Source organism: Agelaius phoeniceus, chromosome 8 (assembly GCF_051311805.1).
Source record: "Agelaius phoeniceus isolate bAgePho1 chromosome 8, bAgePho1.hap1, whole genome shotgun sequence".
In the NCBI taxonomy this organism is placed as follows: domain Eukaryota; kingdom Metazoa; phylum Chordata; class Aves; order Passeriformes; family Icteridae; genus Agelaius; species Agelaius phoeniceus.
In genome coordinates, this window is record NC_135272.1 from 1,372,048 (window position 1) to 1,377,500 (window position 5,453).

Below are 5,453 nucleotides of genomic sequence, written 5' to 3' on the forward strand. Positions count from 1 at the left end.
CCTGGACTTGGCTGCTGACCATCATCGACATAGACATACTGCCAAAGGTCAAGGACCGACCGCAGCCAGGACCAACGGTCTTCACGGACGCTTCCTCCACGACTTCTACGGCAACGGCAGTGTGGCAGGCAGGAGAGCAATGGCATTGCATCAAAGCATGTGACCCCACACTGTCAGTGCAGCAGCTGGAAGCAGCAGCAGTGGTCTTAGCGTGCGGACTTTTCAAAGATGAACACCTCAATATAGTAACAGACTCTATATTCGTAGCGAGGCTTTGCCTAGCCATGGCAGGACCGGGTGTGTCAACATCTACAGCAGCCCTAATGCTGGAAGAAGCGCTCTCTTCACGACAGGGCACCATATCCATCATTCACGCCAACAGCCACGACCCAATCAAAGGTTACTTCCAGACAGGCAACGACAAGGTGGACGCCGCAGCAAAAGGCGTATGGACGTTGCAGGAAGCTCGTCAGCTGCATGAATCACTCCATATCGGGGCCAAGGCCCTGGCGAAGAGATGCGGGATTTCAACAGCGGACGCAAGGCATGTGGTGGCCACCTGTCCTCACTGCCAGAAGTCACCCCTATGGACCAGTGGGATCAACCCGAGAGGTCTCAAGCCTTCACAAATCTGGCAGTCAGACTTCACCTTGTGTCAACTGCTGAAGCCCCGAGCGTGGCTTGCCGTGACGGTGGACACTTTCAGCGGAGTGATCGTGGCCACGCAGCACCCCAAAACTAACTCTAAAGCCACAATTCAGCACTGGCTGACAGCCATGGCGTGGCTTGGCATCCCCAAGCAGATAAAAACTGACAACGGTTCCAATTTCACCTCCAAACCAGTGCAAGAATTCGCCTCGAAATGGGGCATCACATTAGTACAGGGTATCCCGTATAACAGTACCGGACAGGCCATAGTAGAGCGGGCGAATCAGACCCTGAAAACCAGGCTGGAGGTGTTGGCAAAAGCAGAGGGTTTTGCCAATTCTATTCCCCCGGGAGATCAGGCACGCATACTAGCAACCGCTTTGCTAGCACTGAATCAATTTCCCAGGGGGGATGAAACAAACAGCCCCGTCCAAAAACACTGGGCCACCAGAGCGCTAGAGGAAGGCCCACAGGTTGCAATTAGAAATGAGCTAGGTGAATGGGAACAGGGCTGGAGGTTGATGCTCACGGGACGAGGGTACGCAGCTGTCAAAAAGGACGGCGAAATTAGGTGGTGTCCACTTAGGTCAATCAAGCCCGACCTTCACAGTGGGCGGGACAAGACTGATGAGAACTGTGAGTTTCTATTTACAGTACATGCTTGTGGGCCGTCCCCGGGATGCGTACGTTCCCCTCCCAGAGGAAAGTGACAGCCCACCGAGCCGCCGGACAGCACCTGAGAGACCCACACGGGCGAGACCCAAGCAACCACGATGTTTCTGCGTGATTATGCTATTGGGGCTTGTCGCCGGAGGGCAAGCCAGCCCAGACTACTACCCTCATCAGCCCTTCAGGTGGGTCATGCAACATGTTGCTGGTGACAAGGTGCTCAGAGTCATCACCACGCCGAACGCCCCATCCTTCGTGCTTCCCATCACCGACCTGTTTCCAGAACAACAAAAGGTAGACCCCTATTCTTCACACGCCACGCACATGTACCTATCTTACTGGTGCCCAGCCTCAAACCCAGGAAAAGGTTATTGCAATCGCCCAGGGTGGGGATACTGTGGACACTGGGGCTGCGAAACAATAGTTACAGACGCCAGGCCGTCAGGACCTGGGTGGGACCCACAAGAGCCTGACAGATTCCTACAGTTCACCTGGGCACCCACAGGTTGCAAAACACCCGTCTTCCTCCAGGGAAGTTTCTATCGAAACCAACATAAAGTCCCCAAATTCTGGAAATGCACTCACTATAACATGACAGTTTTGCAGCCAAATCACCCTAGCTGGGCCGTGGGCAAAGCATGGACAGTAGTCCTTCAAGGGTCAGGAAAGTGGGTGAATGTGCGAATTACCAGACTCCAACCGTCAGCACCCAGAGCAGTTGGGCCCAACAAAGTGATCAAAAGCACACAGAAAGGGAGAAACATGACCTACCCCAAAGCCCTACCCACAAGGGTCACCGGCGTCCCAACTGGCGATGAGGAAGCCTTCCAGATAGGCCAATCAGCCAGGTCAGGCTCGAACCCAATCCTTCGCATGTTAGAAGCTACCTTTTTATCCCTGAATGAATCTAACCCTAACCTAACCGACTCCTGCTGGCTTTGTTACGATGTTAAACCCCCCTTTTACGAAGGAGTCACTTTAGATACCCCCTTCAGCTATTCCACAGCCGATGCCCCTCACCAGTGCAGATGGGACACACCCCGCAAAGGAATTACCCTGAGTCAAGTCACAGGTCAGGGCAGATGCTTCGGCAATGCAACCCTAGCTAAGAGGAAAGGCGACATCTGCACCGAAGTAGTTGAGCCCGACAGGAAGAATAATAAGTGGGTAGTCCCATCCACATGGGACTGGGATGTGTAGAAGAATAATAAGTGGGTAGTCCCATCCACTGGGATGCGGGTTTGCCAGAGATCTGGAGTAAGTCCCTGCGTGTCTCTTGCCAAATTCGATAACTCTAACGACTTTTGTGTTCAAGTTCTGATCGTCCCTAGGATCCTGTACCACTCAAACGAAGAGGTGTACCACCTTCTCGAAAATAACAACCGGCTCCACAAGAGAGAAATATTAACAGGTATAACTATCGCAATGCTGCTTGGCCTAGGGGCGGCTGGAACGGCAACAGGTGTCTCAGCCCTAGCAACTCAACACCAAGGACTGTCCCAGCTGCAGATGACCATCGATGAGGACCTGCAGAGGATCGAGAAATCCATTTCCTTTCTAGAAAAGTCAGTCTCTTCGCTCTCAAAAGTGGTCCTGCAGAACAGGCGAGGACTGGATCTCCTGTTCATGCAGCAAGGGGGCCTGTGTGCTGCCTTGAAAGAAGAATGTTGTTTCTATGCTGACCATACAGGAGTCGTTAGAGACTCCATGGCAGAACTCCGAAACAGACTGGCTCAGAGACAGAAAGACAGGGAAGCCCAACAGAACTGGTTCGAATCCTGGTTCAATCAATCACCATGGCTAACTACCCTAATTTCTACCCTAATAGGTCCATTGGCAATGCTGCTTTTAACTATTACCTTCGGGCCATGCCTGCTGAACAAGCTAGTCTCATTTGTTCAGGCCCGCCTAGAACGGGCTAACATCCTGTTCGTGGGACAGCCACAATTCCTGTGAATTCAACAGGGAACGCTGCCAGTCACGAGAGACTTGCCTGGCAGAAACTTACTCAGGTTTCCCAAGACCCTTTTCCCTAGTCAGATCTCAACTTCCTACCTCATTTTGGTGCCTATGTATAAGACTACCTCGTTCATTTGTGAAAGAGGGGGGGGAAGTGTGGTAGGCCAGGGACAGGCGTTCGGAAGATTTCGGGCTGTAACGGAAAATTACAGGAATCCTTCTACCCCCCTCCCCATAGATAAGGATCACCCTTGGAATGTAGCCAGACGTGTAGCCCCCCTAACCTATGCATGCCAGTAACTTTCCACTCCATACTAACCCTAGAAAGTATAGCCAAACCCCTGTCTGACGTAGAGAGACCCCTTAGTCCATAAATACCCTTGAGACCCTTCAATAAACGCCTTTAACCATCCACCACATTGGTGTTAGCGTCTGTTATTGGCCACAAGGGATCCCAAGGAGGAGATCGCAGTGCTGGACTCTGAAACCAGGTCATCGCGGCCTTCACAAGAAGGCAACAGCTACCAGGGTAGGGAGGCTACCTGTGAAAGTCCGCCATGTAGATGCCCATGTCCCCAAGAGCAGAGCCAATGAGGACCCCCAAAACAGTGAGCAGGTAGACCAGACTGCAAAGATAGAGGTGTCAAAGATAGACTTAGACTGGCAACATAAGTTCCGAGCTCGATGGGCCCATGATGCCTCAGGCCATCAGGGCAGAGATGCCACCTATAAGTGGGCACGAGACTGAGGGGTGGACTTAACCATGGACAGTATTTCTCAGGTTATCCATGACTGTGAGACGTGTGCTGCCATCAAGCAGGCCAAGCGAGTGAAGCCCCTGTGGTACGGTGGGCGATGGTCCAAGTACAAGTATGGGGAGGCCTGGCAGATTGACTCCATCACACTGCCTAAGACACGCCAGGGCAAGCGCTATGTGCTGACCATGGTGGAAGCCACCACTGGATGGTTGGAAACCTACCCTGTGCCTCATGCTACGACCCAGAATACCATCCTGGCCCTGGAAAAGCAAATCCTGTGGAGACATGGCACCCCTGAGAGGATTGAGTCGGGCAACGGGACCCATTTTAAGAACAGCCTTATCAATACCTGGGCCAAGGAACATGGTATTGAATGGATCTATCATATCCCCTACCATGCACCAGCTGCTGGGAAAGTTGAATGGTGCCATGGACTACTCAAGACTACCCTGAAGGCACTTGGGGGGGACTTTCAGAAATTGGGAAATGACCTTAGCAAAAGCCACCTGGATGGTCAGCACCCGAGGGTCCATAAATCGAGCTAGTCCTGCCCAGTCTCAACCCCTGCACACAGTGGATGGAGATAAAGTCCCTCTACACATGAAAGGTATTTTAGGAAAGACTTTTTAGGTTACTCCCACCTCAGGCAAAGACAAACCCATCTGTGGGATTGTTTTTGCTCAAGGACCTGGTTACACTTGGTGGGTAATGCAGAATGATGGGGAAAGCCATTGTGTACTGTGGGAACTCAGCACATCGCTCCCAATGTCCAGAGTTGCCAGGAGAACCCTTGGGGGTCTCGGAAATCCTGGAATGTTGCCAAGAGTGCTTGGTGGCTTGATTTTCATCCATCCACAGAAGTGACAGCAGTTTGAGGACTTGAGAATCACTTTAGAGTGAAGGGTGTAAAAGGGACACATTTATACGGTGAAATATAAACTTTAAGGTTTTTGGTACAGGGGGGTTATGGAGACAAGATGGAGGGATCAGGGCGTGTCTCGTCCTTCTTCTTTCTTCTTCTTGTCTTCCATCTCCTGTGATGATGTTGGCACTTGGGGATTGGTTTATGGTGAAGGTGCACTTGCCAACATGGGTGAAAAGTATTGGAAAATAAAGGTAAATATCATGTACGTAGATTTTAGTATAAAAAGACATGACCGCCCCCTGAGAGTCAGAGTGCCCTTGGCTGCTTTGTAGATCAGACCTCTGTTGGGCAGACAGAAAATTTTGTAGATAAGAAACAATAAACAATCTGAAGACCGAAAAGCTGAAGAGTCCAGACTCGTCCTTTGAAACGCGTGCCACCCAAGAACCACCCTACCCGTGTCCGGGCAGAGACAGACAGCCGGACCCGACATGTACCACAGGGAAACCCAGTCATAAGTGAGAACTGTGTGTAAGGTTTCATTATGTGATGCA

The 5,453-nt window shown here is 51.5% G+C and overlaps 1 pseudogene; it reads left to right on the top strand.

The window, feature by feature from the left end:
• The first annotated feature begins 284 nt into the window (after nt 1–284).
• Nucleotides 285–5,453, top strand: part of LOC143694679 (ciliary microtubule associated protein 1A-like) — a 63,546-nt pseudogene continuing 58,377 nt past the window's right edge.